This window comes from Nilaparvata lugens, chromosome 1 (genome assembly GCF_014356525.2).
Source record: "Nilaparvata lugens isolate BPH chromosome 1, ASM1435652v1, whole genome shotgun sequence".
Taxonomy (NCBI): Eukaryota; Metazoa; Arthropoda; class Insecta; order Hemiptera; family Delphacidae; genus Nilaparvata; species Nilaparvata lugens.
The window spans coordinates 55497272-55512492 of NC_052504.1; the positions used below are offsets into that span (position 1 = coordinate 55497272).

The following is a 15221-nucleotide window of genomic DNA, read 5'->3' on the forward strand; positions in this document are numbered from 1 at the left end:
TCAAGTCGAAAGTAGCCTACGCTTAATCAACCGTTTTTATATAAATCAACAGCTTTGATCATTTTATAAGATTTTTTATTCTCATTTTACGTAAAAAATCTTTATTTGACAGAGTCAAGCTGAAATCCGGCATACAAATAGATACGTATCGAAAAGGCCAGACTTGTGTTTAGTAAAATGAGTACCATTTTCAAGTCACGATTTGTTAGTTAATTCAAAAATGAGATTTTAATAGTGAAACTCGCGGTTCCAATAATATCACCTTCAGTTTTTCCCGCCAGATGACAGCAACTACCATTTGACATATTCTATCTGACGTAAACGCCGCTAGGTAGCGTAGCGGCTATTTTAGAAAATAGTTGTGACTGGAATCATCAGCTGGCGAGACGCAAGTCAAGTTCAGCGTTCAGCGTTTCAGTACTTTCAGTTGTTCAGTCACAGAACAGACTAGGTAGTTCAGTCACTCAGACTTCAGGACTTCAGACTCAGTCGACTGTCAGAACTGGACAAGTGAGTTTGTTATTGTTGTGTTCACTGTGTAAAGTCTTTCAAGTGCTTAAGTGCTTTCTGTTTTGCTTATTACGTCATTGTTATCAACATCAACAGGTTGTGGCGATTGCTCAGTTTACTTATTGGAGGTAAGTTCTTTGTTCTCTTTTTCAGGAATCTATCAAATTAGTAACTTATGTTACTAGTTACTTGGATTTTACAGCGAGAGCTAATTATTTATCATATTACCTATATTAACAAAGTCTGTAGTCTAACGTAGCATATCTGTAATGATTTATGAAATATTGTTACATGATTTGAAGTTTGACATAGGCCTAACAATTTTATGCAATGAGAAAAACACAATTTAAAAAAATTAAGAATAGTTATTTGGGTTGAAACTAATTTTTTGGGGGAAAATTCACTTGAAAACCACAATTGTTTTATTCTTGTACATCCGTTTTTATATAAAATACCAATTTCATCATGCATCTGTAACTTATACCCTCTATACTCTATATACCGAATAGTAAAGAGCAAAATATCACGTTTGGCGAATTGCTATCGATGTAGTTTCTACAAAATTTAAATTTTAACATGAGTTCAAAGAGAATACCATAATGACATAGCCTATAATTCTCATAGCCCTAGCCTACGAGTTGAAAAAATATTTTTCACTGGAATTTGGTCTACTGTGCGTTTACCGTACTTAATATGGTTTTCCACGTAGAATGCTTACTTGGATTATAAATGTTCTATACAAGTTTGCGCGTACATTTTTAAATTTGACCGCCATAAATATTTCAAAAAATAAATATTTTTCATTTTCACACAATATACTGTAACATGATATTATAACGTATATTAGAAAATGATTTTTATTATAATGAAAATGAAAATTACCCCCAGCAAAAGTACAACTTCGCTATTATTATAAAACTAAATTTAACATTATTATTATTAAATACTAAGAAAAAAGAAAGATAAAAACATGAGTTTTAATAAGTTTTCATTCCTAGAAATATCATATCACCAATAAAAAATAAAATGATGTAATCGCATTGTTTTCAGATTCTTTCAATGGTTCTTTTAGCATTGCTACAACATGTTTACATGTAGACCAACAAATATCGTGTCTGGTAGTTGCAGTATTCAGTATTCCTACTTGACTAGCTTGAAAGTAATGATTTGTCATCATACTGTTATAGTTGTCATCTTGTTTGACTGATTAGGTGATTAGTGTCATTCTCGAATTGTTGCTGTAATGAGTTAGTAATGAAGTCATGAACATGATGGATCTCTCATAAATTGTCATAAATAATTACAGGTCGTAATTATCAATTATCATTGATGTCATACGATATCAAATCATATTCATGTCATAAGTCAAAAAATTGCTCAGGGAGAGGATGCCAGATTTTTTATACCGAACATGAAATGGAGTGGACATCGATTTAGTTATCTCTGAACATTATTTAAAATGAAAAAGGTAACATTCAAATCTCCACTTCTTATTTTCCTATTTCTCAGCATACTTCTCAAAATATATACAGACCGAAAGAGTGAGGGCAGGTGATATATAAACAGCCATGTGAAGGAGTAATATCATTATGAAGCTTCAATCATTTTAAATGGCTTCCTAGCCTCCGGTTTTGAATGTCCACATAGGAGGTCAAAGGCCTTCCCCAAAAGAGTGAGGGAGAAGATATCCTTATAATGGGGTAATATAATATTGGTGGATGATATTCCACATGGTTTTCAAATTACTGGTATAGCCCACTTATTAAGAATGACTCAAATAAGATTCAAGTCTACAAATCAACTTCTTTCAAAAACTAGCCTACTTGAACAGTTTCAAAATCCACACAGTCAATCTGAAAGCCCACGGAACTTAGTATCGAATGACCAAAGGTTTTGTTCGACCTTGACAATTGTCCGACCATGATGTTACTTTATCCAGTGGACCAGTTTTATGCTCGACTTGACTCCAAACGGCTTAAAAGCCGCCATAACGCTTCACTGCACCCGAGAAACCACTAGCACTATATGAACTCAAAAATAGAAGTGTGACCATCTGGTTAGTGTTCTTACTTTTTATGCTTTCTGCTAATGAAGTTCACAATAGACTGTGTAGGAGAATAGATGAAATCAAGCAATGAATGATTATTGTAAAGTGTAGGCTGAGCTTTGTTGATACGGAAACCAAGCATCGATTGCAGTGGCGCCATTTAAGGGAGGGGCAGGGGGGGCCTAGGCCCCCCCAAGGATCAGATGAATAATGAAAATGCGGGTCTATCTACACGAATCCTTAGAATCTCATACTGATTTGATACTTTTTTTAAACAGTAGAAGTATAATTCCTTCTACAGTATCAACAATGCAGCAAAATTGCCTTAAAAGTATGGGTACGGAGTAATAAAGAATATATTTTTCTCTGTGGTATAGTTGAAGCTTAAATATAGAATGGGTACAATTATTGATGAGGGCACAATAAGTGAGTTATTGCATAAATTTCAACGTGAGAATTAACAAGTTGCAAAATGTCATAGTGAAAGCAAAAGAAAGGGCACAATCAGACAATCAATAATGTATGTACAGAGTTGGTGAGAATTATGGGAACAGCTTAATGTTTCCTCAGCTTTCTAACTGAAAGTTATTTTCCAATAAGAATATAATCCCCAATGAAATTGTTGAAATTGTCATTGTAAAAGAAAAATTTATCTTTTCCCATGATATTAAAGAAATCTGTTTTTCTTCCGTATTCCTTCCCCCTCCATACCTCTTGGTTTTTTCCCCCCTAGCAGTTTGGTGAAATGGCGCCACTGATCGATTGCAAAATATATGAAAAGATATCGGGTCAGTTGCTCGAAAATCCAATTGAATTTAACCAACCTGTAAGATAAAGTCATTGCATTACCGTAAAATTTGTTAATTTGTTTTATTTATTTATTTATTCCCGGATACAATTACAAATCATGTACATATATGATTGAGAAAGAATAATAGGCTTCGCCCAAAACTATTCTATTCCCGAAATGTCGATGCATAGAGGCTATTCTATGATATGTCGGTTAATTTTTATTGGATTTTAATACTCAATCTAGTCTACACTATCAGTTCAATAATATCCAAGCTTAAGCAGCTCTGTCAAAAAACAATGAGATGAGAGACTGACAATAATTTTACATTTTTGACCTAATTATCATACTTTTTCAAAATACAATAATGGAACCGGCATATGAAGCGCTTCTCCTGTGTTTTGGGTAAAACGCTTGTAATATGTAATTTGGTCCAGTATCATGTGTAAAGTGACTATCATTGGTTTTGTATAAGTCTCTTGATGTTGGCCTACACACGGATTTTGCCCTCAATAACATTAGCAGTTTTTAGTACATTTCAACGGTATCCCGGAGAAAAAGTGTGAAGAGGGATGAGAGAGCTTTTGTTACACCAGATGTATTTTTCAATTCAAATACTGTATAATAAGAAATTTGCAAACAGCTTACTTATTTTGTTTGAATTCACGTATTAGTAGAATTTATTACAATTTGAGGGTATAAAGGAATATAGGGACATGAATGTGTTTCCCGTTCAATAGCATCATTCCCAGGATAATAGTCTAAATTGTCATAATACCATGTTAACAATGGAACAGACATAGTCATCTACAATTAGCCTCAAAAGCCCTAGGTTGTGTTTGCTAATGTTCAATTAGTTCAAAGTAATCCTGGGCTAATACCTGCTTACGGGCCTTCATTTGACTGTTCCACTGTAACACATACACTGTTATTACTCAGAGAGAACAGTTATAATTATGAATGTTCCTCCAATTCAATATTAGTTGTTCAGCTTTATGACAAACTATAATATTGTGAATTGTAGTACAGGCGTCGTACTTGCAATTACTAAAAGTTGATCGTCATTCTGCATCATGCGGTTTCTTCTTACTCTACTTCTTCTTCTCCTCCTCCTCCTCCTCCACCTCCTACTCCTCCTCCTCCTCCTCCTCCTCCTCCTGCTCATCCTCCTCCTCCTCTTCTTCTTCTGTACTATTTTTATTTTTTTTTGTTGGCAGTGCGGAAGGAAATCTAATTTGCAGTACCGTTTTTTATGGTGTATTAATTTATACAATCCATGTCTTATTCATGATTTTTGTAACTAATTTTCTTTTGCAAATAAATTTCAATTTCTCAATTTCTTCATATCCCCTCATCTTCTTCTCCTTCTCCTGTTTTTATTTTTCTCTTTATCCACTATCCTGCTCACTATTATTATTTTTCATCTTTTTTAGCTATTCTTTATTTTTCATTTCTCATCATCATCATCATCATTATTATTATTATTATCTCTTACGTCACCAATTTATTGATTGGTATTGAAATGTTTGGTGATCGGCCTTGCTTTGTCAGTAGCAATTATTACCAATGTTTATATTATTATTATTGTCGAATGTACAGAGTAATTTCTGTTGAGCAATTGTTTGTTTGGTGCGACCATGAGTCATCAATTGCGGTGCATTTGCATTATATTTGTGTTCATGCGAATTGAATGCATGTAGGAAGTGACAGAGGAAAGTGGAGGTCTAGGCGAAAGAGGGGAACAAGGATGATAGGGAAAAGGTCTTGGTGAAAGTGAAGTAGGAAAACACCGTAAGAGGAAAATAATAATTTGAATGAGGCAAAGAATTGAAATTGGAATAGTACATACGTGGACGTCAAGTTGTTGGGAATTCAGTAACAATGAAGGAGGAGAAGAAGAATGAGAAGTGGAAGAAGAACGGAAAATAAAAAGAAAAGAGTAAATGTAAAATCATATATTATTGATGACGATATTAATGATGAGTAAAAAAAGAATAATTTCATTTATGACAATGATCAGTAATATTTGAAGGAGAAGATGAAGAAGAAGAAGAGTAAGAATAGATAACAAAAATAGGAATAGAGACGTCATGGAAAGATTCGGTAAATTAAAAGGAAATTCGCAGTAGGAAGTGTAAGATAAGTATGGGAAAAGCTCTTGAGAGAATAGTGTTTTTTCGGTCAAGGCCAAGAAAAAACCAAGATTGCATCTACGATCTCTATTTCAACTTTTGTTTCAACTCAGCTCAATTGAGCCATTTGCCTCGGTAAACAAAACAACGGTTTGTGGATTGTATAATTTTATCGTCATCAAATTCAGCAAAACAGAGTAAGCAGTATGAACAGGAATTTGCAACTCACGAAAATATAACTAAATTTGAGTTTTTCTGGTTTTATGTAGCCGATGTTTTCCACTAAAATACATTTATTTCGATTTTACATCGAAATAAATACGAATCAAGGAAATCATTCTTGTTTTGAGGCAGTATTCTCTTTAAAGCTATTATTCTTCGCTTGAAAATTTTATCGTTTGTTAATAATAAAATAAAACGAAAATCAACAGAACTCAACTTTTGAACGAAAAGAAATAACTAATAATTGTTGTCATGCAGTCTTACAACTGCAGTCGTGTTAATTCTCGAATACAAATCTTTATCAAAATTCTAAAACACTTCTAAGTAGGATAGCTTACAACACTGCCTGCTAATGCCTCATTTTCATTCATGAAAGGGTAGCCTAACAGATCAACCAAAAACTATTACTTTGTGGTTAGCAACTGATTAATATATTAACGCCATGTATGGTCAGCACGATTTTTTCTCCACTAAAAAACTGTCTTGAAAGATGGTAAGTTGATAGGAGAAGGTCGTTTCACCACTTGACTAGTTATTGGGCAGCAAATGGCACGGAACTTATTTGCGGCTTATAATAGTTTCCTGCTGAACTCCTTGTCTTATCCGATAATAGTTGTTATCCTTATTAGTTTCACTCACATTTTGCTCACGCCAAAATAGAGCCGCTATGAATGTAACATGCTGTATTACTTGCTGATTGCAAGGAATTACAAAACTTCTTAACTTTTAAAACAAAATATTGCAAGAATTTTAAAGCTTTTCAACTAAAAATGAAACCAAACATCTCTCATACTAATATATTTATAATAGCTCAAACTCAATCAATATTTTTTTCTCGATAGAACACTCAAACATTGAAGCATAAAATTTATGTGCCCTCTAATCTTGTGTTCTCTAATGTATTTTGATGTTCTTGTGTCTACTATGCTCTATCGATTATGATATCAATATTGTACAACCAATACAACTGATAAATGAAACATTCTCAATTCCTCTACCACATCTGGTCCAGAGATATCCATCCTTTTTTCATCGATCATAATATTAGAACTATACTCGTCAAATGAATGAAAAATGTGTACAGGAAAAGAAACTACGCGTTCTCCAACTATTCCAATATACAAATGAGAAATAAATTTGAATATAGTAAAACTATTTTTTTTTTCAATATGCATGACCTAAGAAACGGTGTATTATACACCCTTGAAGTATCCTATCTGGTACAAATAATATTAACAATCCCAATTTGAAAATACTTCCTATTCAATATGCCGGCAGCATAGACCTTCAGATTTGCACGAGGCATGATTAGAATTTCAATTGTTCAAGGCGATGAACACCCAAAGAATAAATTGCCACTTGTCTCTCCCACAGATTGCAGATGAGGGGAGAAAATATGACAAAGAAAAAGGTCGGCCATAAGAGGGAATGAAAGTGTTATGAACTTGAAAATCTGTGAAACTTTTCAATTTCATTCTCGATTACAGAGAACATTGAACAGAAAAATATTGCTTTTGATGAGCTTTCTGTTGATGGCACAGGCTATTGAAAGGTTTTGTGTCAAGATTCGTGTATGACTAGCAGGTAAAACCCTCCGCAAGCTTCGCATGGGTCTATTTTAAAGCATGAAAAACTGAAAACTTGACGTAATAGAATCTTGAAAAACTAAAAATAGGCCTATAACCATTCTCGGTTGATTAAGAATCTAAAATCTAAGTGCAAAATTTCAAGTTAATCAGTCCAGTAGTTTAGACGTGATGATGCACCAAACATAATTTTCCTATATCATACGTGTATAAGGCAGAGGTAAGAAGAGCTATCTCAAAAATGAAAAATCATAGAGCAACTGGACCAGATGATATACCGGCTGAGCTCTGGAAATTTCTCAGCTCGGATGGATTTGTGTGGCTTACGGAGCTATTTAATAACATCTTGACCAGTGGGAAAATTAACAGCTGTTATATAGCTATGGTGAATGTGATATTTTCGTGCTCAAAATTTAAGTGTTTTTATTCTTTATTTTGTGAATTTATAGTTTGTTTCATGTTTTTAAGAAACTTTTATTATTAATCCATCCAAATTTAAAATTGTTTGTTTTATTCTAGTTTATATTTTAGATTGTGATTTGGTGTAGAAATTTGAATGGACATAACCTATAATATTTGGACAATTTAAAACTAAATTAGGACATTGAAGAAGTTTTAGGCAATAGCCTGTTTTTCTTTTCCGATTCTTGTATTTTTTTGCTAATCTTATAAATAAATAAATAAATAAATAAAAATGCCAATGGCATGGAGAGAAAGCACTTTAGTCCCGTTTTATAAGAATAAGGGTGATGTCCGAGAATGTGGAAACTTACGTGGTATTAAACTTACTTCCCACACATTGAAGATATGGGAACGAATTATAAGCGAACGTCTTCAGAATGTAATAAACCTGACCGAAAATCAATTTGGCTTCACTGCAGGTAAGGGAACGACTGATGCAATCCACGCAATAAGGCTGTTGATGGAAAAAGCCCGAGAAAACAATCAAAATCTCTGGATGGTGTTTATAGACCTTGAAAAGGCCTTCGACCGTGTACCAAGGACATTAATATGGCAAGCCTTGCGATATCAAAAAAATCCTGAAGTCTATATCAATCTCATCCAGGACATGTATGACAATGTACAAACACGTGTTAGAAGTACAGCCGGTCTATCAAAGAGTTTTGGTGTAAAAGTAGGAATTCATCAAGGTAGTGCTCTCAGCCCAATTTTATTCAACATTACAATGAACTACCTTACTGAGAAGATTCAGAGACCCCTGCCATGGAACCTGTTGTATGCAGATGATGTAGCATTGATATCAGACAGCATAAAAGAAATACAAGATATTCTGGAGCAGTGGCGAGGAGCTCTTGAACCAAATGGGCTGCGCATTAGCAGGACCAAAACCGAGTATATGATGTGCAACTTCGACCCAGACACATTTGGTAGGACAAATCCAGATCTCAAACTAGATGGCATCATACTACCTAGAGTGAGCAAATTCAAATACCTAGGGTCAGTAATTTCAGACGATGGCACAATAACAGCAGATATAACACATAGAACAACATCTGCATGGATCAGATGGCGCGAGCTAACAGGTGTCCTTTGTGATCCAAGAATGCCCATTAGAAAAAAAGGCAGGGTCTACAAAACATGCATACGACCGGTTCTACTCTATGAAGGCGAAACATGGGCTTCATTGAAAACACATGAGCAAAAGCTTCATATCACGGAAATGCGCATGCTGCGGTGGTCAGGAGGAGTTACCGTTAAAGATAAAATCCGTAATGAACATGTACGTGGCAGTTTCAAGGTAGCGCCTATTGCTGAGAAACTTAAAGAGTCCAGGCTGAGATGGTATGGGCATGTTATGCGAGGATCCGACGATCACGTGGTGAAAAAGTGCCTCTCCATGGCTACACAAACAAGAAAAAGAGGTAGGCCAAAAACTACCTGGATGATGAATGTCCAGAATGGGTGATTATTTGGATCTTTCTACAAACGATGCCTATAATCGGAAGGAATGGCGCCTCAGGATTGGTAAAGCCGATCCCGCATAACGGGAAGTGGCGAGGATGAAGAAGAAGAAGAAGAAGAGTTCGTGTATAAGGCAGTTCTTTCCTTTATTATAGAATAGATTACTATTATGAGTGTACAGTGATTATTATGTTATTCTTGTGTAAATATACACAGAAGCCAGGGTTGATCAGAAGAAGTGTATGTATGATTCTCTCAAATGGTTGACCTTCAATTAGAGGCTGTTTTTTAACGGGTAGTTCAGTGTCAGTAATCTGTGGTCTCTCCTTGCTCGTGCCAACTGCATTAGGATTCCGCGTGGGAGCAGAAATTATCATTCAGTGAAACCGAATGACTGGACTGAACACTGAACAGCCTACTTGCAGTAGAGTATTGGTGGGTGTAATTCAATTGCACACTAATTTGAGAGCCATCAAATCCGAAACTGCTAATGAAAGTCATTCATTTGCATAGGTCCATGATTCATACTTGATATTATGATTGAGCGTCGACGAATATCGCTCACGTCCAATACGAAGAATAATTATTTAATCATTCTTTAATTATTGGAAAATTATGTTTTATTAGATAAAATTCAAAGAATTTAGATTATTGCCTGGATATTCCATGGTTCTAATATTCTTAATAACTATTATGCGTAATATTCAAATATCAAAAAAAAAATACGCTCATATTATTTTATCATTATTTTTTGCAATGAATCCAGTGTTATTCAATATTCTTAGCATTTTAATCAATTCAAAGAAGAAGAGGCGAGCACTAACTTACTATCTCTCTATACCAACTCATTTCTTTCCTGATTAATGATAGATGATCGAGTTCAAAATAGGCTCGGGCATTCTGTTTTGCTCTCTACTATGATACACATTAAATATTACTGTTCATTCCACAAAATACCACTAATACTCGTAACTTGGAAATATTATTATTTAATGAGAAATTAAAATATAATATTACAGTTTGTGAGACATCACGGTGAAACTTAAAAAAAATCATTCGGTATTTCTATTTTTAAACAAGATAAAAATAATTATTATAGAGAACATAATTTGATGAAAATATTAGAAACGGTCCAGGAATGAGCAATTATGAATGCAATGTACAATATCATAAATTCACTATTGATTGGTGTTGATCAAGTTTCATGTTGATCCAAACACAATCCTTGGCAGTCGAAGAATATGGGAAATCGAAAATTCATTCGGATTAATCTGATTTGATTCATTTGCTTATCCCAGAACGGTTCTTCAACGTCAACATGCAATTATCCACCGTGTGTTTCTTCCACTTTATTTTATTTCCTGTTTTCAAATGCCAGCTGATAAATGATCGTCTCGGTAGTAAAATTTTGCCAATCGCAGTCGGTTTCTCCAAGTTGTAGCTGAGCAGAGCTCGAACTGGCACTTCCAAATAAGGTCCGCAGAAGGACGTCTAGGAGGCTCCAACTCCAACCAGATAAAAGTGTTTGAACCGCACCGTATACATATATAGTGAACATACAGTTAAATCCAACCAGATTAAAATGTTTGGACTGTTCCATCTATACACATAGATATGCTCGTAGTGAACAGAGTGCATAGACTTCTGTAGACACTTTTTGCATTGTCCAGATCCACCGGTTGCGCTCACTAAGCTGCGCTCACACCACATGCTTTTCTTGCCAGAATCGTACGAATGCTTTTGAACGCCTACTATATACGATAATTGATCATATAATGTTATGTCATATATTATGTATACCTACGAAAACGTACGAACGATCTCGATGTTTTCAAATAGATTGATGTTTCGTCAAGTTGTTATTTAAAATTTCAATCCAATTGTATTGCGATACTTTTAGAAACAAAAGCAATATTTGAATTTTAAAAACACTGCATTTCCACTTCATAAGTGTTTTTTAAAATTTAAGTTGGAGAAGTATGGATATGCAACAGAGTAAAAACAATGTGCTCTATGACTCTATGCTTCCTTCATGGTTCTACTTTCAACTAAAGTTGGCACTTAATTCATACGCTTGGTGACATGCGCGTTTACGTACGATATATACACACACGTATATGCAGTGTGAAAGCGGCAGTAAAGTCATCCTCTTCAATTTAAATTTGCTGACTAGGAAGCAGATCATACCATAAAGAATGGCAGTGAATGATGGTGGTTTCGAGCATTCTGCGTTGAATCCGTTTTAGGAGGTGGACAGGCACGGCCCTAGGGACTTTGCCGCCCTGGGCGAAATCGGCAAACGCCGCCCCCCCCCACCACCAGGTATCCTGTCTAATAATAATTGTTTACTTAAAAATTTGCCAGAAGGTTATCAGCTTTTCAAGTTAAAAATGACATTTAAACAAATATTTGACAAATATAAATATTGAGGAATAAGTGCAGGCAATGAATGCTCAAATAAAGGTAGGCCTATGGAGAGAAAAATTTGGAACACAATTTTCAACTCTACAGCTCTTTTAAGGATAGTAAGAGGATTAACATATCAAAAGTCCTCACCCTCACCCCATGTGCCAAAGGGGTGGGGGTGGTTTGAAAGTATCATTTTTTCATTTTTCTCATATATCTCGGAAACTATGCATCTTATGAACATTTGTACACTGTAAAAAATTGAAGCTCACAAAATTACCAACAAGTTTTGTTCTCTACATTTTCTTCATATCTCTTATAGTTTCTGAGATATCCGCTCTTGAAGGTGAGACATTTTTTGAAAAAACACTTCTGCCTCCAATTTTTTCATCTTTTCGGCCTTATAATTTTTGAACGATTGATGAAAAAAATCCGTGCTGATTATAAGCTGACGGAGCATCAAATTATCTTCAATTTGATGTATATATTTTCACTATTTCACGCATTTCCCTACGACTATTGCAGCAGTTTTAGTGTTGAGAGTGAAAGTTTTGTTTGGTAGAGGATTTCGATAAATCTAATACTTTTTAGATATATATGTTCTAAAGTGATGCATTTTCTAAAACCCAGTTTTTTCCATTTTTCGCTCTTTCAATTCTTATAACTTTCCAACAATTGATGGAAAAAGAATGTGCTTACTACGAGATTGTAGAGCATTAAATTATCATTCATTTCATGTATAATTTGACTATTTCACACATTCCCTTCATTATGACTGTTGCAGCAGTTTTAGGTTTGAGAGTCAAATATCAAGATTTGCAACAAGTGACTTTTTTCGAATATCACACTATTCTGTGATCAAAAAATTTGGAGTGTGCTTCAGTATGAACATCCATATTGAGTACCTATTGGAACGTCTGTGGAACTGAACACAGTGTGTTTCTAAACTTCCTACCAAACAAGACATTCAAAACTAAAACTGCTGCAACAGTCGTATAGGAATGCTTGAAATAGTCGAATTATACATGAAATGAAAGATAATTTAATGCTCTAAAATCTCGTAACTAGCACACTTTTTTTCATCAATTGTTGAAAAGTTAAAAGACTTGAAAGAGAGAAAAATGGAAGAAAAACTGGGTTTTTGAGAATGAATCATTTTAGAACATATATATCTCGAAAAGTTAGTATCATATTTATTGAAAACCTCTACAAAACAAAACTTGTAGGAAATTCATTGAGCTTCATTTTTATGTGGATGATTATGTCAATAGAACTCATTGTTTCCAAGATAAGCATGTAAGTAAAAGTGGAAAATTCAACTTTCAAACCACACTCATCCCTTTAGCACATGATGTAGGGGTTGAGATTTTTGATATGCTCACCTCCAAACTAGTGTCAACAAAGCTGCAGAGTCTAAAATTGAGTTCCAAACATTCCCTTCAAATTTCATTGTCAACTGATTTATTGATGCTGAACAGAAATTTTCACTCTCAACACTAGAACTGCTGCAACAGTCGTAGGGAAATGCGTAAAATAGTGGAAATATATACATCAAATTGAAGATAATTTGATGATCCGTCAGCTTATAATCAGCACGGATTTTTTTCATCAATCATTCAAAAATTATAAGGCCGAAAAGATGAAAAAAATTGGAGGCAGAAGTGTTTTTTCAAAAAATGTCTCACCTACAAGAGCGGATATCTCAGAAACTATAAGAGATATGAAGAGAATGTAGGGAACAAAACTTGTTGGTAATTTTGTTAGCTTCATTTTTTACAGTGTACAAATGCTCATAAGATGCATAGTTTCCGAGATATATGACAAAAATGAAAAAATGGTACTTTCAAACCACCTCCACTCCTTTAGCACATGAGGACTTTTGATTTATGTTAATCCTCTTACTATCCTTAAAAGAGATGTGGAGTTGGAAATTGTGTTCCAAACTTTTCATTCTATAATCTTTAATTGACTGGACTAGAACAGTAACACAAAATATCCGATTAAACTATTTTTATGTTCAGAACAGATATGGTACACAATAAGAAAACATAATTAAGACGGTAGTTCCAAATCAAAAGACTGCAACAGAGTATTGGGCCTATTTAACTTGCTAAGTAATCAAAACTACAATTGCTACAACACGAGTTTGTTCAACATACTTGTTCAATTAAGTAGAACTCGTCTGACCTTTGCATAGAAAATTCCTTCTCCAGTTCTTCAAGATCTAGGGACTGAGCTATTTTATGTTTGCTAGACCACTCAGACGTTCCTGGGACATTGTTGATCTTAGATATATGTCTTCATTAGCTTGAGTTTGGAAAAGATTTTTATAAAATTTCACTATTCACATTGAATTCATTATTTATTTGCATTTAAAAATTTTCCGTTCCTTAAAATTTGCCGCCCCCAAAAATCCGCCGCCCTGTGCGGCCGCCCGGTCCGGCCACCCCTGGGGCCGGGCCTGGAGGTGGATGTAGGATACATCTGACCATGTTGGGGTACGGAAACCAATTTGGCTATCTACTTCACCAGACTTTACACTCACGTTCTATTTGTTTCTGTCATATTTATCTCCCAACTCTGTCTGATGAATTCACCCTTTTTATTCTCTATCAGGTTGTTTGATGCCATAAACTTGAAGGCAGAGACAATATGTCAAGCATTAGGAGTAGCAGTTTTTGAAAATAAATTACTGTTTAAGTTTTTGTTATTGCGAACAGAAAGGTTTGTGAGAATGTCGATTAAAATATGATTTTGAATCAATCGTTCAACACCTTCTTATACATCCCGTAATTTTTTATTGCTGAATGATGCCCACATAAGCCTTTACTTGAGTGTGGGGTGAGGCGGTGAGGGTGATGGATGAGATAATAAAATACGGTAACGATGCAAAATTATATCATACTTAACTTAAATAAATTAGATTTTACTTAACTTAAATAAGTTAACATATACTTAAGTTATTATTGTTACTAGAGTTTAAGTTTAGCACATATAAAGAAGTAGGCTAATAGTAGGTAGTCTAAAACTCATTTTGTCAATGTTTAGGGAGACGAGGTTGTACCAGATAATTGTGATTATAACAAACAAGTTTTTGGAATAGTGTGGAGGATTCAAATCAATTTTTGTTCTGTGGGCTTTCAGGATATGAATTGATGATATTTGACTGTATATTTCATGACAATACACATAATCACAAATATGCTGAATATGTTGTCCATAGCTACAGTACCACGCATGGTGAAAGGGCTTTCTTTGATAGTGCTTATAATATGAATACTGTAGTAATATTTCCTATTCAGTATTATCATTTTTTTTGTATTGTTATACTATTGTTGTACGTTATTGTTGCGGGTTTCTGATGCCAGTTGTGAGGTTTCATGTTGTGATATCTCTGTGTAATTTATTAGGTAAAGGTCTCATCCATAACATTATTATAGTTTAATAGTTATTAGCTGGAATATTTAGTACAGGAAGTTATAGTTGGAACAGTTGAAAATGTATAGTTACAATCACGATATAATAGAAGAAGATTTTCTATCGACCGTGGTTTTACAATAGCCTAGGTACTGCAGTGTGTTAGTTAACGGATTTGTGACAATCTT

General features: G+C 34.4%; 1 protein-coding gene across 1 annotated transcript in view; it reads left to right on the forward strand.

The window, feature by feature from the left end:
* Nucleotides 1-381: 381 nt before the first annotated feature.
* LOC111047751 (shootin-1) overlaps nucleotides 382-15221 on the forward strand; it is a 43684-nt gene continuing 28844 nt past the window's right edge. The window contains exon 1 of the mRNA XM_039437171.1: nucleotides 382-510. The gene's annotated coding sequence lies outside the window, so the exon portion shown is untranslated. The remainder of the gene's footprint in view (nucleotides 511-15221) is intronic.